Source organism: Pseudochaenichthys georgianus, unplaced genomic scaffold, assembly GCF_902827115.2.
Source record: "Pseudochaenichthys georgianus unplaced genomic scaffold, fPseGeo1.2 scaffold_167_arrow_ctg1, whole genome shotgun sequence".
Classification (NCBI taxonomy): Eukaryota; Metazoa; Chordata; class Actinopteri; order Perciformes; family Channichthyidae; genus Pseudochaenichthys; species Pseudochaenichthys georgianus.
In genome coordinates this window covers 208961-236594 of record NW_027262480.1, presented here as the reverse complement: position 1 = coordinate 236594, position 27634 = coordinate 208961, and the positions used below count along the sequence as shown (strand labels likewise).

Here is a 27634-nt window from a genome sequence, read left to right as displayed (position 1 = left end):
AATCTCCATAAACTGACAAAGTCACCAATGTCACTTTAATAGACCCAAAATATATAATACAAATACATTTAAATAGTAAAAGGTACAATTGTGCTCCTAATTACCCGTAATTTTGATTTATATAGCCCCATGATAGTGAATACAAATCATTTTCAAGGAAAAAAAGTTTAAAACACGCTGATTTATATGTTTGTAATGCTGGCAGCAGGTTCACTGCTGTTAACAGGGTCTCACACTCAAGGCACCAAGGCAAGCTCCAGGGTGATGGCACAGGCTTTCATACCCGCAATAAGTGTGTGAAGCTGGGGAAAGTGCTGTGAATATAGGGAGAGAGCAGCCAGAGAGAAGCGGGCTGTGAGAGCCTCAGAGCCACCCAGAGATCTCATTGCAGCGCATGGCTCTTGCACCCAGACTGCACCAAGAGAACAGGCTTTTTCACAGCACTTTGCAAGCCACAAAAAGTGATTGAATCCTGGGTATACATGTTTTAATAGTCTGATACCTCCATCCAGGGCGCATCACCACATTTACAAGCCAGCGAAGGTGCCTGAATCCTGGGTAAACATTGTTTAATTGTTTAAGTGTTTTTAAATGTGTGAAACAGTGTTTTGTCACTTTCAAAACTCTCCCGTCATTGACCAAAGAAATTGGGTCGTTTTTGTATTCAATCTTGAACTAATGCTTGAACTAAATAACAATGAACCCTAACATCAGTCTCTGTACATCCACTGTACTTATGTGACCAAAACCCAACATATTTGAGAGAATGACATGAATGATGCAATTCATGTAGTAGTCATCATGTCATGCTTCACACACAGAAGGTTCTGGGTTCAATCCCCAGAAGTACGGTATGTCTAATATTTATTTTGAGGCTGTGAATGCGGCTTTTTAACTCCTTAACTATATTCAGAACCATGTTTATATTGCAATTAGTTAAATTACATTCTCACAGGGGTTCCATAGTGTAGTAGTCATCACGGCTGCTTTACACGCAGAAGGTCCTGGGTTCAATCCCCAGTGGAACCAGAGCTTTATCCACACTTTACCTCACTGGTACTGTTTTAATAGTAGTCATATATATTCTACTGTCTTGAATATTTGATTAGCAATTTAAATGTCACAGAGTTTCCATATAGTGGTCATCAAGTCTGCTTTACACACAGAAAGTCCTGGGTTCAATCCCCAGTGGAACCTGACGCCTGTCTTGTTGTTCCCTGGGTCTTATTTCAGGTCAAATGAATCAAGATTGCACCTTAAAAAATGGAAAACCATGTTCATAACCTTACCCCCTGACCTTGCATCAATGTAACCCACAAACTCTTACAATTGTTAGTAAAAAATAAACTTTGGTGATATCCAGATACATTAACTTAAAAAGTCTACATGACAGAGGTTCCATAGTGTAGTGGTTATCACGTCTGCTTTACACGTAGAAGGTCCTGGGTTCAATCCCCAGTGGAACCAGAGCTTTATCCACACGTGACGTCACTGCTAGTATTTGTATAGTTTTTCATAAATATTCGACCATGTTTTGGATATTTGATTAGCAACTTAAATGTCACAGAGGTTCCATAGTGTATTAGTCATCACGTCTGCTTTACACGCAGAAGGTCCTGGGTTGAATCCCGAGTGGAACCGAAGCTTTATTGTATTGGCTGCCATCACTCGTAGTATTTTATGCTAGTCATTTATATTTGATCATGTGTTAAAGGTTTGATTAGGAAATGTATTATTACAGAGGTTCCATAGTGTAGTAGTCATCACGTCTGCTTTACACGCAGAAGGTCCTGGGTTCAATCCCCAGTGGAACCAGAGCTTTATCCACACGTGACGTCACTGGTAGTATTTGTATAGTTTTTCATAAATATTCTACCATGTTTTGGACATTTGATTAGCAACTTAAATGTCACAGAGGTTCCATAGTGTAGTAGTCATCACGTCTCCTTTACACGCAGAAGGTCCTGGGTTCAATCCCCAGTGGAACCAAAGCTTTATTGTATTGGCTACCATCACTATTAGTATATTATGGTAGTCATTTATATTATATCATGTGTTAAAGGTTTGATTAGGAAATGTATTATTACAGAGGTTCCATAGTGTAGTGGTTATCACGTCTGCTTTACACGCAGAAGGTCCTGGGTTCAATCCCCAGTGGAACTAGACTTTGGTCTTATAGCATCCGGTCAATCGTCGAGTCAATAAGTGTGGGTTTGTTGCAAGAACCAGTGGAAATCACAAGTCTTTGTGCCTAATTAATCATTACCAATTGTAAATAGAGAAAATGTAAAAAATAAACATTGACTAGATTTAAAACAATGCTTGAACTAAATAACAATGAACCCTAGATTTAAAACAATGCTTGAACTAAATAACAATGAACCCTAACATCAGTCTCTGTACATCCACTGTGACTTTTGTGACCAAAACACCAACATATTTGAGAGAATTACATGAATGATGCAATTCATGTAGTAGCACTATCCTATCCGAAAATAGTGCATCATAGAGTAGAGTCCCCTGTAAACTCCCCTCACATTCCTCCAGTTCACAAAAAAAGTTGAGTTAACTTTTGGATAGACCATTGAACCGGGTTATAAAGTGCATCATAATGCGGGTAGAGTCCCTGACACTCCCTCTACATTCCTCAGTTGTCACACCAAGTCTGAGTTAACTTTTTGGAGAACATGAAATCGTGGCCAAAAGTATCCGAAAATAGTGTTGCATCAAATGCGGTAGAGTCCCCTGACAAAAACTCCCATCACATTCCTCCAGTTGTCACAAAACGTTGAGTTAACTTTTGGAGGAACCATAAAACGGGCCAAAAGTGCATCATAATGCGGGGTAGCAGCCCCCCTGACAACTCCCCCAATTCCTCCAGTGTCACAAAAAGTCTGAGTTAACTTTTGGAGAAACTATGAAAAGGGCTTAAAAGTGCATCATAATGCGGGTAGAGTCCCCTGACAACCCCCTCCCCAATCATCCAGTGTCATAAAAAAGTCTGCCCGGAGTTAACTGTTTGGCGCCCCATGAAAAACGGGCCAAAAAGATCGAAATAGTGCATCATAATGCGGGTAGAGTCCCCTGACAACTCCCCTCACATTCCTCCAGTGTCACAAAAGTCTGAGTTAACTTTTTGGAGAACCATGAAAACGGGCCAAAAGTATCCGAAAATAGTGCATCATAATGCGGGTAGAGTCCCCTGACAACTCCCCTCACATTCCTCCAGTGTCACAAAAAGTCTGAGTTAACTTTTTGGAGAACCATGAAAACGGGCCAAAAGTGCATCATAATGCGGGTAGAGTCCCCTGACAACTCCCCTCACATTCCTCCAGTGTCACAAAAAGTCTGAGTTAACTTTTTGGAGAACCATGAAATCGGGCCAAAAGTATCCGAAAATAGTGCATCATAATGCGGGTAGAGTCCCCTGACAACTCCCCTCACATTCCTCCAGTGTCACAAAAAGTCTGAGTTAACTTTTTGGAGAACCATGAAAACGGGCCAAAAGTATCCGAAAATAGTGCATCATAATGCGGGTAGAGTCCCCTGACAACTCCCCTCACATTCCTCCAGTGTCACAAAAAGTCTGAGTTAACTTTTTGGAGAACCATGAAAACGGGCCAAAGTATCCGAAAATAGTGCATCATAATGCGGGTAGAGTCCCCTGACAACTCCCCTCACATTCCTCCAGCGTCACAAAAAGTCTGGGTTAACTTTTTGGAGAACCATGAAAACGGGCCAAAAGTATCCGAAAATAGTGCATCATAATGCGGGTAGAGTCCCCTGACAACTCCCCTCACATTCCTCCAGTGTCACAAAAAGTCTGAGTTAACTTTTTGGAGAACCATGAAAACGGGCCAAAAGTATCCGAAAATAGTGCATCATAATGCGGGTAGAGTCCCCTGACAACTCCCCTCACATTCCTCCAGTGTCACAAAAAGTCTGAGTTAACTTTTTGGAGAACCATGAAAACGGGCCAAAAGTATCCGAAAATAGTGCATCATAATGCGGGTAGAGTCCCCTGACAACTCCCCTCATATTCCTCCAGTGTCACAAAAAGTCTGAGTTAACTTTTTGGAGAACCATGAAAACGGGCCAAAAGTATCCGGAAATAGTACATCATAATGCGGGTAGAGTCCCCTGAAAACTCCCCTCACATTCCTCCAGTGTCACAAAAAGTCTGAGTTAACTTTTTGGAGAACCATGAAAACGGGCCAAAAGTATCTGAAAATAGTGCCTCATAACCCGGGTAGAGTCCCCTGACAACTCCCCTCACATTCCTCCAGTGTCACAACAATTCTGAGTTAACATTTTGGAGAACCATGAAAATGGGCCAAAAGTATCCGAAAATAGTGCATCATAATGCGGGTAGAGTCCCCTGACAACTCCCCTCACATTCCTCCAGTGTCACAAAACGTCTGAGTTAACTTTTTGGAGAACCATGAAAACGGGCCAAAAGTATCCGAAAATAGTGCATCATAATGCGGGTAGAGTCCCCTGACAACTCCCCTCACATTCCTCCAGTCACAAAAAGTCTGAGTTAACTTTTTGGAGAACCATGAAAACGGGCCAAAAGTATCCGAAAATAGTGCATCATAATGCGGGTAGAGACCCCTGACAACTCTCCTTACATTCCTCCAGAGTCAGAACAACTTTATCTTTTGGGAGAACCAGAGGAAAGGGGTGAAAATGGAGAAATTGTATCCCGAAATAGGGTCTCATAATTCCCTGACAACTCCCCTTGCATTCCTTCAGAGACCAGTTCAAAAACTTAAAGTTTGGTAAGAACCATACTGGGGGGTCTCCAGGCAACAATTGTATCCGAGCCAAAGCACTCATGTAGCGGAAACATTCCTCCATCATGTGAAACGGCCGTTTTTTTTCTGAGTCCTCTCAAAAACCGGGTTTCTGATTTCGTGCGGATGGTAGCTTGAAAAACATGAATGCATTTTTTTGACGGAGGAGGGGAGGTCTCGATTCCCCTCTCCGTTGTCAAATGCAACGGGGGAGTGGAAAAGTGTCCAGGGCTTCGGCCCGAAGCGCCGAAGACTCTGTTGGCACTCTAGTTTTTTCAAGATTTTTTAAAACTTCATTTTTGATTATTTTAAGATATAATTGATCATTTTCTTTACTTTTTTCGGCTTTCCACGGATGGGGGCACATGGCAGGCCGCCTATGAGCTCCCAAATTCGGCCTGGAACCTCCGGGAATTGTGGGCTAATCTCCATAAACTGACAAAGTCACCCATAAATGTCACTTTAATAGCCCAAAATATATAATACAAATACATTTAAATAGTAAAAGGTACAATTGTGCTCCTAATACAAATCATTTTCAAGGAAAAAAGTTTTAAAACGCCTGATTTATATGTTTGTAATGCTGGCAGCAGGTTCACTGCTGTTAACAGGGTCTCACACTCAAAGGCACCAAGGCAGAGCTCCAGGGTGATGCACAAGGCTTTCATACCCAGCAATAAGTGTGTGAAAGCTGGGGAAAAGTGCTGTGAATACAGGGAGAGAGCAGCCAGAGAGAAGCGGGCTGTGAGAGCCTCAGAGCACACCCAGAGATCTCATTGCAGCGCATGGCTCTTGCACCCAGACTGCACCAAGAGAACAGGCTTTTTCACAGCACTTTGCAAGCCACAAAAAGTGATTGAATCCTGGGTATACATGTTTTAAATAGTCTGATACCTCCATCCAGGGTGCATCACCACATTTTACAAGCCAGCGAAGGTGCCTGAATCCTGGGTAAACATTGTTTAATTGTTTAAGTGTTTTTAAATGTGTGAAACAGTGTTTTGTCACTTTCAAAACTCTCCCGTCATTGACCAAAGAAATTGGGTCGTTTTTGTATTCAATCTTGAACTAATGCTTGAACTAAATAACAATGAACCCTAACATCAGTCTCTGTACATCCACTGTAACTTATGTGACCAAAACCCCAACATATTTGAGAGAATGACATGAATGATGCAATTCATGTAGTAGTCATCATGTCATGCTTCACACACAGAAGGTTCTGGGTTCAATCCCCAGAAGTACGGTATGTCTAATATTTATTTTGAGGCTGTGAATGCGGCTTTTTAACTCCTTAACTATATTCAGAACCATGTTTATATTGCAATTAGTTAAATTACATTCTCACAGGGGTTCCATAGTGTAGTAGTCATCACGGCTGCTTTACACGCAGAAGGTCCTGGGTTCAATCCCCAGTGGAACCAGAGCTTTATCCACACTTTACCTCACTGGTACTGTTTTAATAGTAGTCATATATATTCTACTATGTCTTGAATATTTGATTAGCAATTTAAATGTCACAGAGTTTCCATATAGTGGTCATCAAGTCTGCTTTACACACAGAAAGTCCTGGGTTCAATCCCCAGTGGAACCAGACTTAGGTCTTATAGCATCCGGTCAATCGTCGAGTCAATAAGTGTGGGTTTGTTCCAAGAACCAGTGGAAATCACAAGTCTTTGTGCCTAATTAATCATTACCAATTGTAAAAAGAGAAAATTTAAAAAATAAACATTGACTAGATTTAAAACAATGCTTGAACTAAATAACAATGAACCCTAACATCAGTCTCTGTACATCCACTGTGACTTATGTGACCAAAACACCAACATATTTGAGAGAATGACATGAATGATGCAATTCATGTAGTAGTCATCATGTCATGCTTCACACCAGTGTTGTAGTCAAGTCACCAATTCACGAGTCCAAGTCACCCTCGAGTCACCACTCTTCGAGTCCGAGTCCAAGTCCGAGTCACCAAGGGAGAGTCGTAGTCGAGTCAGAGTCCAAGTCCGAGTCACCCAAGGAGTGTCCAAGTCGAGTCCGAGTCCGAGTCATCATTACCTGTGTTCGAGTCCGAGTCCAATTCCGAGTCACTTAAGAAGAGTCCAAGTCAAGTCCGAGTCACAAGTCTTCATGTATTAATCTTCGTGGATATATATTTTGAAATGTAGCTGCTCCTCTACATTGCTGTTATCCTGTCTATAGAGAACCGCAGTGACGCGTCCTAAAATCCGGAAGTAAGTTAGCATTTGTAGCACTTCCGGTTCCTTCGTCAAAAAAACAATGTATTTTCTCCATAGGGTTTTGGAAAATAGCTCGAAATAAGAGGTCTGTGGTTGACACAAATTTAAGAGATAAATCACGTTTTGTTCTACGACAGTAGATACATCAGCAGTGACCCCACTGGTGATTTGTGAAGAGTTTACGTGTCTGAAAAACGATGGTTGTTACCGAGTGGCTGAATAGGACTACAGAAATGGTCGAGTCCGTTGTACGTCATTACGCCTACACACATAAACACTCCCGCTAAGTTTGTTTTCCCCTGTGTTCTGCTTGAAAGCAAGTATCTGCCTATCTTTAGTAGCCTATCTGTAGTCTCTTTAGTATCTGTATATCTATATCTTACCATTAGAATCTCTATTTTTGAAATGGTCATTTTTAACACCGTAGTTTTATAAATTATAGAACAATTAATTACCAGTGTTTTCCAATTTTACTCGGCAGTTTGTTTCGTTGGCTAACGTTAGCTAAAGCTAGCGCTACTAGTTAGCTACGCAATGGTTTGTTGCTTTGCTCCGGGTTGCAGCCACAGGTCTTCGCATGAAACGTGCTCGTTCTATCGTTTCCCGGCCAATGTTTTCCAAAGGAGAGTCTGGATTCGTGCCATGAGGTAAGCTGACGTTACATTGTTGTCCATGTCACGGTGAAATGTAAATGATGGGTAGTGTATCGCCATTTTAGAGATGGCACTGCTGAAAAGACCGCAAAATAAGTAAAGATAATGAATACATCCTATTAAAACCTGTGTGGCTTATATGATAAGTCTAATTAGTACAAGCAGCATAACGTTTCACCATGTAACTAAAGATTGTAGTCAGGGAAATCAGTTTGACATATTGAACTAATAACAAATCACCTCTGGCTGGCAGAGAACTCTCTGCTCCATAGCTTCTCTTGGACGTAACATCACATGTACATTTTACATTTATATTCAATTTAATATTCCATCCCCACTTTTGTATATATAATAACTTATATTTTGTTTTTCTTGTTATGCTGCTGCAACACAAACATTTCCCCAATTGGGATCAATACAGTAATATCTTAATTAATTAAGAAATATAACTATTATAATTAGTGTAGAAGCTGACACCTATTTTCAATATGGATTAATCTACCTTTATTTCTTTAGTTCAATTTTGATCTATAAAAATGTCAAAATAGTGAAAATGTTCACGAGACAAAGTGCAAGGTTATATCTTTAGATGTTTTGTTTTAGCCTATGTACTGTATGTCTTAATGCTCTTATTTGTGACGATGTGACTTCCATGAAACTAATATTTTATATCTTCCCAACAGAAGAGCTGACAGGAAGCCTAACCCCCTAAACGCACCAGGAGCGCCTGCGCCGCGTTACGGCTGCGCCGCGTTACGGCTGCGCCGCGGCGGTCGTAAGGATCGCGGCCACTCTAGTCAATGGGTGCTATTCCACCACACGCGCCGCGTTACGGCTGCGCCGCGGCGGTCGTAAGGATCGTGGCCACTCTAGTCAATGGGTGCTATTCCACCACACACGCCGCGTTACGGCTCAGACGCGGCTCAGACGCGTCCCAGAAGCGGCTCGGCGCAGCGCTTCTCTAAAATTAGGATGAATCCTATTTTTGCCGCGGCGCAGCCGTAAGGTAAGGTCGGACAGGCAGCCCCCCCCTCGCAGGAAGTGGAAAGGTGAGCATCCGGGCCAGGCCCATCCCGCGTATATACTAATTTAGCAGACCCCCCCTCCTTCATCACAACACCTCCACTATGATACGCACAATGGACGACGAGGAGTTCATAATGGAAGTGGAGAAACACACCATTGTATACGATGTAACCAATGCTTTTTACAAGGACAACATCAGAAAGGACAAGGCCTGGTTTTTAGTCGCTGCAGTTTGTGGAGTGGAAGGTAACAACTACATATTAATGTTTTAAAGTTAATTAAGAACTGCGAGGCTGCACACACGACGCTCCGCTTCCGCAACGTTTTGAAACGCGCCTGGTGTGTTAGGTCGCAGGAGGAGGTCGCAGCGTGGCGCAGCCGCAACGTAACGCGGCGCAGACGCTCCTGGTGCGTTTAGGGGGTAACACTCTAACAACCACAACATTGCAAAGGCGAGTAAATGTAAATTAAAAACGATTCACAATTTCTTAATTTCTTCTTCTTTCTTGCAGTGAGGTGAAGCTGACCTTGCACTTGGTGCCAGTAAGGATGCTCCTCACGCAGGCTGAATGTTTCTCTTCCTTACTGACACAGAAGCCCTTGACTTGCAATGCTTCACTAATTGTCATTTCCCTGGCTCCGTAGGGACACTTTACCTCCAGCACAGCGGGAGACCCTTCCAGACCATCTGGAGATGCCCCCAACACTCCTGATTGGGAGAGCCACAAACCTGACTCATGGACCTGCATCTGGGTTGCAGTGGTGAATGCCCTGACGCCCTCACATTCATTCATTGTCACAATTCACATGTTAGGTCACGTTTGTAGTTTTGTCTGTGTTGGTGTTTTTCTTGTCATTGGGTTTCCTGTCTTATTGAGTGTTCACCCCCATTTCCTGCCTGTCTGCTTTCTGTCTGTTTCCCTCCCTGATTACCCGATTGTGTTCACCTGTTGTCCTTGTGTTTCTCCTCCCCTGCCCGGCTGTTTCTCGTTGTCATGATTACCCCTTCTTGTATTTAGTCTTGTCTCTGTCTGTGTTCAGTGTTGGGTCATTGTTTGTTGGTGACGGAGTTCACCGGAGAGTGTTCTGTTCTGTATTTGTCATTTATCCTTGGAATAAAGGGTTTCTCAAGAGTTATCTGCATTTGGGTCCTGCTTCCTTCACTCATCCGTGACAGAATGACCCAACCCAAAATGGACCCAGCAGACGATCCTTTTGAGGTGGAGCTGCAACATTTCTCTTTTCCTTTGGAATGTTGCCACGATTGGTGGAAGGAAGCGTCCAGTGTTCGGCTGAAGGAGGCCGCCCTGGTAGAGGAGCACCGGTTGGCGATGGAGAAGCCCGACTTGGTGGAATTCTTACCTGACTGGATGATGGACTTCCTCTGGAGGTGTGATTTCCGGCCTGCTGACTACAGACGTCTCGGAGTGGTCCGTCTGGGGTCAACCCATGCTTCTGTCCCAGTTCCTGCTCCTGTTCTGGAGTCATGTGCTGGAGGTCGTCAGGCTTATGGAGGCCCACGGAGTATTCAGGCGGCTGCTAAGAAGAGTCGTCGCAAGGCCAGACAAGGAGCACGGGCCCCAGCAGCCATGGTTCCAGTCCCAGTACGGGCCCCAGCAGCCATGGTTCCAGTCCCAGTACGGGCCCCAGCAGCCATGGTTCCAGTCCCAGTACGGGCCCCAGCAGCCATGGTCCCAGTCCCAGTACGGGCCCCAGCAGCCATGGTTCCAGTCCCAGTACAGGCCCCAGCAGCCATGGTTCCAGCCCCAGTACAGGCTCCCGCAGCCATGTTTTCGGCTCCAAGACCGCCCCACACAGTCATTATCCAGGCTCCAGAACTGTATCATACAGCCATGTTTCCAGCTCCAGGGCCGGCCCCAGCGGCCATGGTCCCGGCTCCAAGAGCGCCCTATACAGTCATGTGTCCGACTTCAGAGCTGGATCTTATAGACAGGATTCTGGCTTCAACAGCCATGATTCTGGCTTCAATTCCGGTCCCTGCAGCCATGGTTTCAGCCCCAGTTCTGGCCCCAGCAGCCATGGTCCCGATCCCAGCTGCCACAGTCCCATCTCGGGTTCCCTCCTCTGGTTCCTCCTCGAGTCCCCTTTTTGGTTTCCCTCTCGAGTCCCCTCTCGAGTTCCCTTCTCTGGTTGCTCCTCTAGTCTCTCCTCTAGTCCCCTCTTTAGTCTCTGTTCGAGTCCCCTCTCTGTTTCCATCTCAAGTTCCCTCTTCAGTTCCCCCTCGAGTCCCCTCTCGAGTTCCCTCCTTTAGTCCCTCCTTTAGGCCCTCCTCTAGTCCCTCCTCGAGTCCCCTCTCTAGTTCCCCTCTCGAGTTCCCTTCTCTAGTTACTCCTCTAGTCCCTCCTCTAGTCTCTCCTCTAGTCCCCTCTGTAGTCCCTTCTCGAGTCCCCTCTCTGTTTCCATCTCCAGTTCCCTCTCGAATTCCCTCCTTTAGGCCCTCCTCTAGTCCCTCCTCGAGTCCCCTCTCTAGTTCCCCTCTCGAGTTCCCTTCTCTAGTTACTCCTCTAGTCCCTCCTCTAGTCTCTCCTCTAGTCCCCTCTGTAGTCCCTTCTCGAGTCCCCTCTCTGTTTCCATCTCCAGTTCCCTCTCGAATTCCCTCCTTTAGTCCCTCCTCTAGTCCCTCCTCGAGTCCCCTCTCTAGTTTCCCTCTCGAGTTCCCTCTCGAGTTCCCTTCTCTAGTTACTCATCTAGTCCCTCCTCTGGTCCCTCCTCGAGTCCCCTCTCTAGTTCCCCTCTCAAATCCCCTCTCGTGTTACCTTCTCTAGTCCCCTCTGGAGTCCCCTCTCCAGTCTCCTCTCGAGTCCCCTCTCAAGTCTCCGCTCGAGTTCCCTCTCCATTCCCTATTCAAGCCCCTACGCAGGTGTCGTTGGAGGTCCCGCCGTCTACTCCCCTGCCGGGGGTCCTGCCAACCCTTTCTCCTGTCCCGTTGGAGGTCCCGCAGAATACTCTTCTGCCGGGGGTCCTGCCAACCCTTTCTCCTGTCCCGTTGGAGGTCCCGCCGTCTACTCCCCTGCCGGGGGTCCTGCCAGCTCTGTGTCCTGTGCCGTTGGAGGTCCCGCCGTCTACTCCCCTGCCGGGGGTCCTGCCAATCCTGTGCCGTTGGATGTCCCGCAGAATACTCCCCTGCCGGGGGTCCTGCCAACCTTTTCTCCTGTCCCGTGGGAGGTCCCGCAGAAGACTCTTCTGCCGGGGGTCCTGCCAACCCTATATCCCGTGCCATTGGAGGTTCTACCGGGGGCCCTGCCAGCCCCATGTCCATCACCGGTGTCGCCGGGGTTCCTGCCAACTCCTGGTCCTTTTCCGTGGGGGATCCTGCCGAAGCCTGTCTGACCGGCTCCGGTTTCTGTCCGGCCGACACCGGGTCCTGCCCGATCTCCGGAACTGGCCCATCAGCGCTTTCCTGCCCGGCCTCCTGATCCTGTCCGGTCGACACCGGCTCGAGCCCGGCCCCCTGAGAGCCACGGTCTTCGCCCTCGAGCCCGGCCCCCTGAGAGCCGCGGTCTTCGCCCTCGAGCCCGGCCCCCTGAGAGCCCGGCCCCCTGAGAGCCGCGGTCTTCGCCGTCGAGCCCGGCCCCCTGAGAGCCGCGGTCTTCGCCCTCGAGCCCGGCCCCCTGAGAGCCGCGGTCTTCGCCCTCGTGCCCGGTCCCCTGAGAGCTGCGGCCTTCGCCCTCGGGCCCGGCCCCCTGAGAGCCGCGGTCTTCGCCCTCGAGCCCAGCCCCCTGAGAGCCGCGGTCTTCGCCCTCGTGCCCGGTCCCCTGAGAGCTGCGGCCTTCGCCCTCGGGCCCGGCCCCCTGACTCTTCCTGCCGTTGCCTTCGCCCTCAGACCCGGGTCCCTGACTCTTCCTGCCGCTGCCTTCGGTCCTCCATGGTCCCCACCTTGGACTCTGTTTTGACCCCGGGCCGTCCGCCCGAGACCCCTTCCTGGTTCTCGGCCTTGTCCCCGGGCAGTCCGCCCGAATCCCCCTTTTTGGACTGTACCTTGCCCCCCGGGCCGTCCGCCCGAGACCCCTTCCTGGTCCTCCGCTGTGTTCCTGGGCTATCAGCCCAAGACCCGTCCTCCGGACCCCCTCCGCCCACCCTGCTTGGGGTTTTGGACTTTTTTTTTTTTTAGGGACGTCTGGAATCCGTCCCTTGAGGGGGAGGGGTTCTGTCACAATTCACATGTTAGGTCACGTTTGTAGTTTTGTCGGTGTTGGTGTTTTTCTTGTCTTTGGGTTTCCTGTCTTATTGTGTTAAGTGTTCACCCCCATTTCCTGCCTGTCTGCTTTCTGTCTGTTTCCCTCCCTGATTACCTGATTGTGTTCACCTGTTGTCCTTGTGTTTCTCCTCCCCTCCCCCTTTTACAAGTTTTTCAGGTATGCTAAAGTTGAAAACCCAGATTCACACAAGTATGTGGTGCCAAACTGTATCAATACTTGTACAGCTATCTTAGCCAAGCAGGAGAACTCAGCCTGAGCAACCCAAAACTGTGCCAAAGTGGTTGTTTCAAACAGCATCTTACTGCCCCTGTTGACCTGCAGTGTGACCAGTGCCTCTAACTCTGCCTGACTGAGACCCAGGTCTTGTGATGGCACAGCTTGGAAGGGAAACTTCACCCACTGAAGGTTTTGAGCTCTCTGTGAGTCAGGGAAGTACCGCTTGAAGTTCTCCTGTAGTTGAGACAAGTGCTCGACTATGTTTTGCTTCACAGAGTCACTCAAGGGAAGACCGGTGCTTACTTGGTAGGCAGTGAGAACAGGAAACATTGCCAGTTCTCCTGCAACCAGCTGAGAATGCCACAGACCAAGGCGTGCTTGGAATCCTTGTATTCCATCTTCAAGATCCAATATGCTGTTCTCTTTTCCTTGAAGGCTGGTGTTCAGCATGTTGAGCTTGTTAAAAATGTCTACAAGGTAGGCAAATCTTGCCAACCAGCGCTTGTCCTCAAAATGCTTGACAAGGTTAGCGTTCTCATTTTTCAGGTAAGCCATGACCTGCTCTCTCAGCTCCCACACTCTCTGTAGAACTTTTCCCTTGGAGAGCCACCGTACCTCACAGTGGAAGAGTAGGTGCTCATGCTCTGCCCCCATTTCCTTGCAGAGCTCTCTGAAGAGCCTTGATTGTAGTGGTCTCTTTTTTTATTAGATTTACCACTCTAACAACCACATCAAGAACCTCACCTAAGTCCTGTTGCAATGCTTTGCTAGCCAAAGCCTCCCTGTGGATAATACAGTGTGTTACCTTCACATTTGGGACCACTTTACGTAGATGAGCCACAAAACCAGACTTGCACCCAGTCATGCTCCTTGCACCATCGGTGCAAAACCCTATACAGTTTTCCCATTCTAATTTCAGTTCTTTCAAATGTGTGTCCACTACTCTGAAAATATCCTCTCCCCTTGTTGTTGTGTGCAGCTGGTCACAGAATAGGAACTCCTCCTTGATATCTTTACCACTAATGTATCTGGCAAAGACCATTAACTGGGGAATCCCAGCAACATCCACAGACTCGTCTAGCTGCAGTGAAAATTATTTGTGCTGCAGTATTTCCTCTGTGACTGTTTTTTGGATGTCAGCTGACATATCCTTGATTCTGGATGCAACGGTGTTGTTTGAGAGTGGGACAGACTCAATTTTGTTCGCTGCATCCTCACCCAAGACAGAGAGACACACATCTTTAAGACAAGGCTTTATCAGCTGCTCCCCGATGGAATGGGGCTTCTTTGCTTTGGCAATGTGGAGGCTGACTTGATATGATGCCCTCAGTGCCCCTCTGTTCCCCTTGAATGCCTGAAAATAACAGAGAAGATATCATCATTAACATTGCTGGGTTATTGGGTGATTTTTAACACCAGCCGGCGTGCGCTGTACACCTAATGTGGACCTGGCAACCGCATTTATAGCGCATTACATTACATGTTACTTGTTAGACGCTTTTATCCAAAGCGACTTACATACTCAATACTGTGGGGAATCCCCAGAGGGGGGTTTTGACAGGGTTGTTGCACAAAAGATCCAAGCGCACACAGAAGAAATCTGAGAGCAGACATTTCACGAGCGCACAGAAACAGCCTGAGTGCGAGGAGAACGTTTTAAGCTGGAACACAGGAAATCTGAAGCAGCAATATATCTGAGTGCAAGCGTACAGTTTGAGCAGAAGCAGAGCAAATCTAAGCGCAAGCAGGCACTATTTGAGTGGGAGGACAGGGTCGTTTGAGGGAAAGAAATACATATTCTGAACGTGAAATCAATAAAGTATGCTCTCAAATTTAAAGACCACGCTCTTGAATAAAGATAGGGAATAACCCCCACATGTAGTGTGCTGCATCACACTGCAGCAGTCACATCCGTGCGGCTGCAGTGAAAAAAGCTTTCTCTCGCTTTCCTTCTCATACTGCCTGTCACTTTCCCTCTAATCTTCCTGTGGTTACGTTTAAAAACTCCTCTTTGTATCGTCTTTTTGCCATCATGTACGATCGGGATTAATCAACAGACAATAAACAGACGGCGCGAAAACTTTCGCGGGGGACACGTCAGAGTTGATACAAATACAATCTTTTATTTTTAGTTTATTTGTATTTAGAAAATGTAATTATTCAATATACAATGCTATATTTGCATAATTTCATTTTCAAAATAAAAAATAAAATACAAAAATTATAAAATAATTGTATTTGCAAGCTGTGTGTGTGTAACATGGCGACCCAATCAAAACGGGTCGCGACCCTGAGTTTGGGAAAGGCTGCCCTAGCACCCTGGCAATAAGGGAAGCAGTCACACGCTTTGACCTCAGGACAGCTCCAACGTTGCTGGCAGTCAACCTTCCTTTCCTGAACAAATGCCAGTTTGGTTTGGTTCGCTGACCAATGTAGCCACCTGAATTGCCCTCTGTTGCTCCTCAGACAATGCCATGCTTGCCACAATTGCCTCAGGTCCCTGATGCCCAACAGATTTGAGAATTTCAGGAACAGTAAGTGTTTCCAAGCTGTAGTGTTCCTCTTCTGGCTCGGGGGAGAGAAGCCAAGACATTCCTGAGAACCTGCGCTCAAGTCTGTCCCTCAGCCAGTCACGATCTTCGGAGGTGGGCTCTCTTGTCAGCGGGTTGAATGAGTTATTGGTTGGAGGAAATAGCTCCTCCACTGAATGCGTACGTTTAGCTGCCTTTGGCTTCTTCCACTGACGGGGTGTCAGTGCAGCTGAAAGTGTGGATGGCAAAGATGGCTAATGCAGCCGCATGACTGCATTTCCATTCTCCACATGGGCATTCACATTTTGTGGAGAGAATTCCCTCTTCTCCTGTAGATACCTGTGGTGGTGGGATTGTTTTATTATTTAAAATATATTTACATTTGTAATGCCTTCCCAATTATCCCTTTAATTGTTTATAGCCTACTGTATGTTTATTTCATGGATATTTCTGTGTTTTCTGGTGTGTAAAATTTGTGATCTTGGGGCCTCTTCTCTTTAACGTCTACATGCTACCACTGGCTCAGATAATGAAGAACAACAACATAAGTTACCATAGCTATGCAGATGACACACACATTTACCTAACCATTTCACCAGGAGACTATGCTCCAATTCAAACACTGAGTAAGTGCATTGAACAAATCAATGGCTGGATGTGTCAGAACTTTCTCCAATTAAACAAAGATAAAACTGAGGTAATGGTTTTTGGAGCCAAGGTGGAACGTATAAAAGTTAGCGCTGAGCTTCAGTCTGCAATGTTCAAAACAACAGATAAAGCCAGAAATCTAGGTGTAGTCATGGACTCTGACCTGAGTTTCAACAGCCACATTAAAACAGTTACTAAATCAGCCTACTATCACCTAAAGAACATATCTAGGATTAAAAGACTAATGTCACAGCAGGATTTGGAAAAACTTGTCCTTTATCTTCAGTAGACTCGACTACTGCAATGGTGTCTTCACAGGTCTCACTAAAACATCTATTAGGAAGCTGCAGTCCTCACTAACACTAAGAAAGTGGATCACATCACTCCTGTTCTGAAGTCTTCACACTGGCTTCCTGTGTGTCAAAGAATAGATTTCAAAATACTGCTGCTGGTTTATAAAGCACTGAATGGTTTAGGCCCAAAATACATTTCTGACCTCCTGCTAAATGATGAACCATCCAGATCTCTCAGGTCTTCAGGGACTGGTCAGCTTTCTGTCCCCAGAGTCAGAACTAAACATGGAGAAGCAGCGTTCAGTTATTATGCTCCAGATATCTGGAACAAACTCCCAACCTGCAGGTCCGCTGCAACTCTGACTACTTTTAAATCCAGCAAGAAGACTTTTCTTTTTGCCGCTGCTTTTAATTGAACTGCACTGTAACTTTTATCCATGTATTTTTTCTTTTAATGTTTATTTTATTAGCTTTGCTTTTTAATGACTGATTTTAAATGCCATTTCTTAATGTCTTTCATTTTTTGTAAAGCACTTTGAATTGCCATGTGTTGAAAAGTGCTATATAAATAAACTTGCCTTGCCTAATAAAGATTTCATGTGACACATAAAATGGATTTGTTGATGGGAATTAATGTGAATAAATTAACTCTAGGTTAACGGTACTCTTGCTATAACTACTCACCGACACTCTATAAACCTTGTCCCTCATGCTAGCCCTGACAACACCGGTAAGCACACCTTCATCTAGGCTGCCCGTGTCCTGACTTGTAGTGGTTCTCTCCTCTATCTCCATTATTCTTGTCATCTTTGTAAAACGATATCAAACTGGTAATTGACACAGCCATGACTTCTAGTTAAATTCAGTGTGGCTAAAATGAAAAGCTTTGTTAAAATATGCAAGCACGCGGAAGTCAAAGTCAGCTTTATTGTAAACAAATTCTACATGTGTTATACATCCAGAAATATCGTTTCCCACAGTGTGACATGTAGCCTATACATAAAACAAAAAGGGCCTAGATAAACGGGGTATACAGTTTAAAATGTTAATATATTTAAAGTGTTCAAAGTGCAGTTTCAGTGCAAGTCAGTTGAAACGATCTTAAGTTGGCGTGACGTTGAAGTCGTGCGACCCTGCTGCTGTACTGGCTTGTAGTTCGTTTATAGCATAACGTTAGCATTTCGCTTTTGGCGACTAGATTCATGATTCAAAAATTATAAAAGTAGGAGAGACATGTGGAGATTATCCGGCTGAACAAAACGTGATCCTTCTCTTAAATGTGTGTCAACCACAGACCTTATTTCGAGCTATTTTCCAAAATCCTATGGAGAAATTGCATTGCATTTTTGACGAAGGAACCGGAAGAAGTTTATATCCGGGTTTTAGGACGCGTCACTGCGGTTCTCTATTGAACTGCTGTGAAGCGAGTTTGGCTACAATTCTTGTAATAGGTGCTATACAAATATAAAGCTTATTTCTAATATTAATATTATTATTATATACAAATAAAATATATATTTAAAATGAGTTACCTTTTAGAGAAGTGATTATATTTGTATGCCAATATTTTCCTATGGTAAAGTTTTCGTTTTGCACTATTATTTTGATAGTAATAAGATCGGGACTCTTATTTTGAAGGAACTTTTACGGGTTAAATCAGTTTACCGATAAAGATTTATCCCCAGAAAGCACATGGCTACTTAGCATGCAAAATGACGTCATTCTGCATGTTAAGTATGTGCTTTCGTTATCGGCTGAATCTTTATTTATTGATTAGATCACGTTACTCTGATGATAGTGTTCAAGACAGCCTATATGTCTGAACTCGATCCTTAGAGTAATGTGTTACGGAGCCTTCTCTTCTATATTGTTTCCACATAACGAGCATTTTGCTCTTTTCCAATGTGGAAGCAGAATGTGTGAAAGCATACAGCACGATGCGGGGTGTGTCTGTAGACATCTCTAGACTGGAACAGCGGGGCCCAGTACGTGAACTCGCCATACAGGATAGAGGACATCAGACTCCAGAGAAAATGTGCTCGAGTCCGAGTCCAAGTCGGAGCGTCAATGTACGAGTCGAGTCCGAGTCATCGTGGGGGGGGGGAATTCACGAGTCCGAGTCCGAGTCCAAGTCATCCTGCGCGAGAATTCACGATTCCAAGTCCGAGTCGCGTCAATCAGTGCGTGAGTCCGAGTCGAGTCACGAGTCCCGAAAATCGACACTCAAGTCCGACTCGAGTCCGAGTCCAGGACTCGAGTACTCCATCTCTGCTTCACACACAGAAGGTTCTGGGTTCAATCCCCAGAAGTACTGTATGTCTAATATTTATTTTGAGACTGTGAATGCAGCTTTTTAACTCCTGAACTATATTCAGAACCATGTTTATATTACAATTAGTTAAATTACATTCTCACCGAGGTTCCATAGTGTAGTAGTCATCACGTCTGCTTTACATGCAGAAGGTCCTGGGTTCAATCCCCTGTGGAACCAGAGCTTTATCCACACCTGACCTCACTGGTACTATATTTATAGTAGTCATATATATTTGACCATGTTTTGGATATTTGATTAGCAACTTAAATGTCACAGAGGTTCCATAGTGTAGTCATAGTGATACACTGCTTTACATGCAGAAGGTCCTGGGTTCAATCCCCAGTGGAACCAAAGCTTTATTGTATTGGCTGCCATCACTAGTAGTATTTTATGCTATTCATTTATATTTGATCATGTGTTAAAGGTTTGATTAGGAAAGGTATTGTTACAGAGGTTCCATAGTGTAGTGCTTATCATGTCTGCTTTACACGCATAAGGTCCTGGGTTCAATCCCCAGTGGAACCTGACGTCTGTCTTGTTGTTCCCTGTTTCTTATTTCAGGTCAAATTAATCAAGACTGCGCCTTAAAAAATGGAAAACCTTTTTCATAACCTTACCCTGACCTTGCATCAATGTAACCCACAAACTCTTACAATTGTTTGTAAAAAATAAACTTTGGTGAGATCCAGATACATATAGATTAACTTAATAAGTCTACATGACAGAGGTTCCATAGTGTAGTGGTTATCATGTCTGCTTTACACGCAGAAGGTCCTGGGTTCAATCCCCAGTAGAACCAGACTTAGGTCTTATAGCATCCGGTCAATCGTCGAGTCAATAAGTGTGGGTTCATTCCAAGAAGACAAAAAGGAACCAGTGTCTGATCTTATACTCTGCAGTCAGGCATGCAGAAACCATTCGTCTTCCATATAATATCAATGTAGATAGTGCATGTATGGTGTTGAACCTTGCTCTGAATCTGTAAAGACAATGAGAAACAATACGAGTTCCAAATGTCATGCTTCCTCTAACAATGCTCATTAAATATGTAAAAAAACACAAGTAAAAAGAGATTTGTGGAAATAAAGTATTGCATATTTGCAGAGTGAAGATTCCATTGCAATTAAATTCCAGAGTCTTGTCTTCCTAAATGTCTGCAGACATTGTTTAAAGCATTACAAAAAGACACATGGTTGTACCAGACTCCCTCTGCAGCTATGATATTTGTTTCCAACTCCTTGCACAGTCACAAAGATGCATAACAAAAGCAGACAGCGGATTTAAAAAATGCATGAGCGGGGAGTGAGTGGAGAGAATGTGCGAGTGAGTGTGGAGTGAGGCTCTGCTGGCAGACGCAGTAAAAGCATGGTGTTTGGATTAACTGGAGCTCAGCTGGAGACTCTTGTCGTTGCTTCAGTTTCCTCGAGGCTACACTCGTTGTGAGCCAAGGTTTTGTCCCTCCATCCATCAGCGCCCTGAGGGATCCGTCTCCACGTCGTTCTGTTGCTCCTCGTTAGCGCCTCCTTTCTAACCCCAGCCCTGCAGAGAGCATCCTCTCGTCCCTCATGTGTCCCTCATGTGTCTCCCTATGTCCCTGCTCAGCTCCATGGATGAATTATGGAGGAGAGGCTGAGTGCATGCTCAATGTTTGATTAGATTAAAGAAGGAACTGAGGCCAGATCAGGAGAGTCCTGACAGGAAATAGTCATGCTAACAGTTACATGCTTTTGGGCACGTGGCTTTAAGCTAAATGCTAAAGTCAGATATTTAGCAGATTTAGGTTTATGTATTCTCATCCACTGTTTGTAACCTATTAAAGATAATTCACTGTAATTGTATATATCCCAAACACAAATACATTTCAATTCAACGTAATTGGGTACAAGTAGAAAGAACTAGAAAGACGGTGTAGGGTCTAAAAAAGGCGTACCTTAATCCACAATCAATTGTTCGTTTCCCGTATGCAATGTAAGCATGCTAGCAATGACTGTGCTAACATTATGATGTTTACCAGGTTTAGGCAAATCAAGCTATTCTCATGCACTGTTTGTAAGTAATGCACTTTAATTTGTGTTTATACCCAAAACAAATACATTTATATTCAACGTAATTGGGAACAAGGAAGTACAAAGAGCTACAAGGACGGTGTAGGCATAGGTTGGGTTGAATGCATGTCGAATAAAGGTGTACCTTCTCCCACAATCAATGGTCCGTGTCCCGTATGAAACCATCATTTGCTTATTTATGACGTAGCTTCCACACTTAAATACAGCCACAGTGTTTTCCTAAACCTAACCAAGTTGATTCCTGTGAAAACTTCACTTCAAAAGGCTGGAAATTCACACATACGAGACTGCACATATCCATATTTGCTTAAAACTGCTTTTTGGGGACATTTTTAATGAGAATTGACTTTATAAACAACAAATGAATAATTATTTGTAAGATATCATCAAAACTATTGTATGAAGATACGTATGTTCACGATCATAATTTACATTTACTAGACTGATGGACATCTCTAACTTTGCTGGTATATGATCACAAATTAAAGAATTAAACAATATTTTTACGAGAGTAAGAGGATCATCCTTTTGTTTTACGCTCTCAGCTCTGAAAGCATCTGTTCCTCACAGTTTCCCTTCAATGACAAACAACATAGTAATTCCTTTCCTCACGTATGTGAAAACGATCCAGCTCTTCTGTTTATTATATCTCTATTACAGGCTGAGGCTCCTTTAACTTATGCACAACATATATTTGCATTACATGTTAGCTGTAGGAGTTTTAAAGCGATTGTTTTCCAGCTGTCTGTCATCTCTTTGATTTTCTATCTGAAGAGTTTTGTTTTTCTCCACCTAGATTTCAGTTTCCAGCTTTCTGCTCGAGATGTGCAGACCATAGCTTCCACACTCAAATCAAGCCTTTTTGTACGCTAACCTTAACCACAATCTTATCCTCAACCTAACCAAGTTCATTTCTGTGAAAATGTAACTCTAAAAGGCTGGAAATTCAGAAAATGTAAATGATGACGTTTACATAAATACATCATGGTTTGTAAGATATCTTGGGTAAAGGTATTCCAATTTTATTATCAATAAATTATAAAAACTCCACAAAAATGAGTTTATATACACATATCTTAAAACTCTGATCTGAGTGCCCATCAAATGTGTCTGCACTTATTTCCAAAGTGAATCTGTCAGGTATGTTTTTCGGACATGCTCCTTGCAGACTCTTAATGTCCCTCGGAGTGAATCTCCTCGGAGAAGCAGTGAATATTTCAGCAGCGACTGCAGGTTCTGGGTCAGTGTGTCAGTGTGTGTCTGCTGTCGGACTGCGGCAACCATTCATCTTCCCATTCATTTCAATGCGGAAAGTGCATGTGTGGAGTTGGGGACTGCAGATGCTGGAAAAAACCTTGATCTGAGTCTGTAAAGACAATGAGAAGCAATAACAGTTTCAGAACTCAAGCTCCCTCTAACAATGCTCATTAAGTATGTCATATAACATCTCAAGTAAGAAGAGATTTAGGGTGTAAAGCATTGCATATTTGCTGAGTGAAGCTCCCATTGAAATTCAATCCCAGAGTCTTTCTAAATGACGGCAACCTTGTTTTAAAGCATTACAAAAGACTCATGGTTTTACCAGACTCCCTCTGATGCCTCCCTATGATCTTTGTTTCAAACTTCTCGCAAGTCACAAAGACACAGACACTGACAGAGGGGGGGAGGGGGAGGGAGGGGGGTAGATGGTGTAACCACACTAGAGAGAAGTACACTCAAATCTGCAGTGATGATAAAGCAGACGGAGGAAGACTCTGATGAAGACATAAACAAATCTGCAAAATACTAAATTTCCACTTGTGCAAAGCTAATAATGTCATGATGTGAAATGCTAATTATCCTTGATAAAAAAAAAAGGTTATAAAAGTGTCAGAATAACTATAATTTCACGGGAAGAATACGGGGAGAGGAATGTGAGCATTTGGTTCGGCATATTTCCAAATATCTGAACACTTTCTTAATGCCGCTGCTTTGAATTGAACTATTCACATCTCACTCTGCACTGTAACTCTTATTCATGTACTCGTGTTCTTTGCTTTTAAATTAGTGTTTTAAAATTCCATTTTATTATATGTTTCTTTATGCTCTGAATGTCTTTAATTTTTGTAAAGCACTGAATTGCTTGTGTTGAAAGAAGCTATATAAATAAACTCGCCTTGCCTTGACTTCAACTGGCTAAATGTGAGTAAGGCAAGTCAACAGTGAAGATGCAAATCATCCACAAAGAGATCAGCTGCTTAGAGACACACAGCGACCACAAGAGCTGCGATGCTTATGACAACAACGGACAAACACAAAATGACCACGAGGAGACACGAAACTACCAGAAAAAGACGCAAAACAGAGAGTAACACTGACACGACCAAGAGGTGACGCACAGTGACCACAAGAGATGCAAAACAAACAATCAGACACACAGCGACAAAGATGTGCACGTTGAGAGCCTTTAAAGGAGCCTATATAAATAAAATGCATTATTATTACAGCATGACACACACAACAACCACAAAGAGACACACTAACTAAAACAATGACCACAAAGAGACGCACATGGACTGACAACAACCACAGTGAGATAACAACTACCACGATGAGACGAGCAATGACCAATAAGGACACACAATAAGGACACACAATAAGGACACACAACCATTTCCAATAACCACTGAAAGTCAAAGCCCACACAGAGACACACAACAACTTAGAAAGACAAATAAAGAGACAAGATGTCGCGCAATGACTGCAAGAGACAACGCCTTCTGGTTCTATTATTTCATATGGGATGTGTTTCCTCACATCTCGTCTTCCTCACTTCTTCTCCTCTCTGTCGGCCTGAAGTCTTCTGTGTTCGGTGTTCGGCTTCCTGCAGTTCAACAGGGCAGAACTGATGAATATGATAATCTGCCCCAGATTCCCATGATAGAGCCTCGTAGGTGTTTGATGACAGCGCCTATTAGCATGTCTTTGAAATATAATATACAGTGTGTGTGTGTGTGTGTGTGTGTGTGTGTGTGTGTGTGTGTGTGTGTGTGTGTGTGTGTGTGTGTGTGTGTGTGTGGGAATAATTTAGGAGGCAAACGTCGGTTCAGATAAACAACAGCGTGTTTTTCTGCTGACTCTACAGCCTCATTACATCAAACTGTTTCCAGGTCAGCTTCTTCTTTCGTGTAACGTCAGAGGTCCAACTCGGTGTCGTGTAGCCACGCATCTATGGTCCTACGTCGAAGAGGCTGGCTTCCGAGGGTGGTCTATATAAAGGGCAGGTGGTGATTATATGTTCGGCAGTCTTTTCAGGGTCACCGTTCGATGATCAATGAAATCAACTATCTTCTATCTTCTTCTCCTGCGCTCAGCTAACAGGAAGTAGATCAGATGGGGTGCATAGCTTTTTATCTGACACCATCAGGTTCAGGTTCAGGATCAGATCTTATCACCTGCAACTGAAATCATGTTTGCTGCTAATTAGCAAAGGCTAGCATGCTAACACACAGGAATGAGTCAGATTCCTTTGAGCTGCAGTGGGTAAACACACATGCATTTCTTTATTGAGTAACACAATATATTGGATGACAAAATGGGAATACTTTTAGTTTACTTAATCTCCAAACATCTGCACAGCCTCTCTTAACATTTCATTCATTGCATTTTGCATCTCTAGCATTTACAGTTGGTGATACATTGAATGAGCTTTACTAAACAAATTACAGGTATTCATGAAGGACGTTGCTCCTATACAGTGGCGGGCCGTGACTTTTATACCTAGACCCTCTGACCCCCACCCCTTCCCTCGAAAAAAAAAAGGGTTATTATGTCACAGCGTATACTTCAGCGGAATATCAAAACAACGGCCCGGGGTGCAAAACCCACCAATGACAGCGACCCTCTACCACACAGAACAACACCTGTAAATAAAACCCAATTTGTGCTCTTTGGAATTGAAAAGGATATTGCATTGTGTTTGTTACTTTCGTTGCAGTTGTATGTCTTAAGTGTAATTTGGCATGCTTTTATTTTGAAGGCGAGTTTACGCTGTTGACAGGAAGTTGTTGTTGCTATGGAAACAAGAAAAGCTTCACAGCGGGCGGAACTTGTCATAAAGTCCGCTATAATAAAACCCATTTGGAAATGATATGTTGAATACAATTAAATAAATTATTTTGTTTTAATGATTTAAATATTATTTTGTAGAATATCTTAGGCCCCTGACGGCTCACCACTGCTCTGATATCACGAGACATACACTTAAAGAGCCTGTGACACCATCCCAACAACTGTTGTGCAATGAAATATTGGGCTACTAGTAATCTCGAACCGTCAGTTTAAAAAAGAAAAAGCGATACCGTTTCGTTAAATATCAATAATTTCGAACATCGCGGGGAAATTCCTTCGACTCATTTTGAAGTTTTGGGGGAAGCCGGAAGTGACGTCAATGCGGGAACGCTTCGAGAGCCAAACACGGACAAAGTGTGTTGTGTCATGCGTAGAAATGGTGAATTACTGAGATTAGGCACGTTAATAACGTTTTAATGAAGTTGACTACAGTATATTCATATTTGTCAGTGCTTTCATGTCAATTCGGCGACATAAACATAAATGATCGTGGTGAAGATGATGATTACATTAGGATTAAAAATCGGGAGTGAGAGCTGCTGAATTTCCTCCCGTCGGATGTGATATAAAAACAAATCTATTGTTTTTGTGGTTGTAAACTCAAGTGGATGAAACTACATTTATTAGTGCTTTCATGTCAATTCGGCGAACATATGATACATTAAATGATACGTGAGGATGATGATTAAAAATCGTTTGTTTGAGCCGGTCTGCATTTACTGATGAGAAAACAAACCGATGCTTTTTGTAGTTGTAGTACACCAACGTGGATTAAACGTGTGGTTTTTTACCACAATATTGGGGAAATTAATGGATAAAATGCACGGATTATTATTATTATTCCCACTCCGATCGGGATACTAGGTCCACCGTTTCCCCGCAGCGAGGCTCCCCCCGTTGACAGTTTACGTGGGCTGGGTGCAGTGGCGGACTGGCCATCGGGACGAATCCCGATGGGCCGGTACCGAAGTGGGCCGGTCGGATAAGTAACTAGCACATCCCCCATAGGCGGCGCGTGAGGCTCAGGATACAGGATAAAGGAAATACAGTTTAAACTGCCGTATGCAGAGAAGACGCCGACGTGTCGCACTTATCATTCATATTACATCATCAATCAGATCATCGATCAGATAATATCATAATATATCATATATTTCCTTATCTGAGTCAGCTTCTCCAGCCTCATCTGGCCGTGCAACACTCACAGTGTCACAGACTGGATGCAGAAGTATTATTTAACACATTATGTTGACGAAACACTCGAGACAAATGTAATTAAAGTCAGATCCACTCGTGTCTTAGACGTGAACGCGCTCTCAGCTGGAGAGAGAAACCCTGGCTTGATTTACCGAGTTGATAACCAGCGTCGTAGGACCGCTTAGCGAGATCTTGTTAGTTTGTTGTTAGTTTGTTTGCTACTCAAACATATCCAGGGTCTGTTGAACTGGCTTCGTAGTACAGGGCACAGGTGGCTCGCAGCGCTGAGGTCAAAGACACAGACATTATACATTATATTTGTATTTTACATCCCCCGCTCCCCCCGTTGACAATTTACTAGCGGTACCGAAGTGGGCCGGTCGAGAGTCCCGGGATGATTTTTAGTCCCATTCCACCACTGGCTACATGACCATATGATCGCCCATATTGACGCACCTCATTCCTAAACTTCTAACAGATGCAACATAAACCGATCCTTCAGCCTCATATGAGCTCTCAGGCACGTTCAACATTAACCTGTCATCGCTGTCTGAGCTTGCTGCTGTGTGCGCCGTCGTGCGTTTACATCTGACTGTATATATATATATAAAGGTTTCCATGCAGATGCTGGGATCCTGGACGGTGCAGCTGGAGCGCTGTGCCCGCAATGACGTCACCCATCATTTGGCGGGACTTGAAGAATCCGCGAGAAGATCCAGAAAATTGTCAACATTGAAGGCAGATTAATGGTTATCAAAGTACAAATATCCAAAATCAGTTCAGTAACGGTTTTCAAGGGGACAATATGTACTCAAATTGATGGGTTTGGATGATGGGGGAAAACCGTGTCACAGGCTCTTTAATCAAAATACTCTTTCAATGTACATTTAAATGAATAAAATCACCATTATCATACTTATTATTATATTATTAGTTAGTAGAAAACTAAATAAATATATATTCATTTTATTGAAGAAGTTCCATAATTATAATAATTCCCATATTTGACTTCATGTTTCTCACTACACGTCTGGCTCGTATAAAAAATAGTTTTAGCTAACATGAGTGTCATTTGTGTTTAATTAAAAACAATCACTACATTGTTACCATTGTACCAATTATTACAAGCGTCTGGCTGAAGACATTTCGGGAAGAAAAAATGATTTTAGATAAAATATTGTTGTAGTTGAAATGGCATGAAGATACTGAGCTTTAGCATACCTGCTAACGCTAGTAGTTCGATTTAGTCTCAAAAGTTTGATGTTTATTTTTCAACATTTCCTCCTAAATCTTTCGTTTTGAGTTTACTACCCTTTTTTCT

General features: G+C 43.9%; 7 non-coding genes across 7 annotated transcripts; all 7 read left to right on the top strand.

Moving 5' to 3' along the window:
• The first annotated feature begins 956 nt into the window (after positions 1 to 956).
• trnav-uac (transfer RNA valine (anticodon UAC)) lies at positions 957 to 1029 on the top strand. Its single transcript has one exon. It is a non-coding gene; the product is annotated as a tRNA-Val (tRNA).
• A 365-nt stretch (positions 1030 to 1394) lies between these two features.
• Positions 1395 to 1467, top strand: trnav-uac (transfer RNA valine (anticodon UAC)). Its single transcript has one exon. It is a non-coding gene; the product is annotated as a tRNA-Val (tRNA).
• Positions 1468 to 1742: 275 nt separating this feature from the next.
• Positions 1743 to 1815, top strand: trnav-uac (transfer RNA valine (anticodon UAC)). The gene has a single exon. It is a non-coding gene; the product is annotated as a tRNA-Val (tRNA).
• A 275-nt stretch (positions 1816 to 2090) lies between these two features.
• Positions 2091 to 2163, top strand: trnav-uac (transfer RNA valine (anticodon UAC)). Its single transcript has one exon. It is a non-coding gene; the product is annotated as a tRNA-Val (tRNA).
• Positions 2164 to 6147: 3984 nt separating this feature from the next.
• On the top strand, positions 6148 to 6220 carry trnav-uac (transfer RNA valine (anticodon UAC)). Its single transcript has one exon. It is a non-coding gene; the product is annotated as a tRNA-Val (tRNA).
• A 12824-nt stretch (positions 6221 to 19044) lies between these two features.
• trnav-uac (transfer RNA valine (anticodon UAC)) lies at positions 19045 to 19117 on the top strand. Its single transcript has one exon. It is a non-coding gene; the product is annotated as a tRNA-Val (tRNA).
• A 549-nt stretch (positions 19118 to 19666) lies between these two features.
• Positions 19667 to 19739, top strand: trnav-uac (transfer RNA valine (anticodon UAC)). Its single transcript has one exon. It is a non-coding gene; the product is annotated as a tRNA-Val (tRNA).
• The last annotated feature ends 7895 nt before the right edge of the window (positions 19740 to 27634 follow it).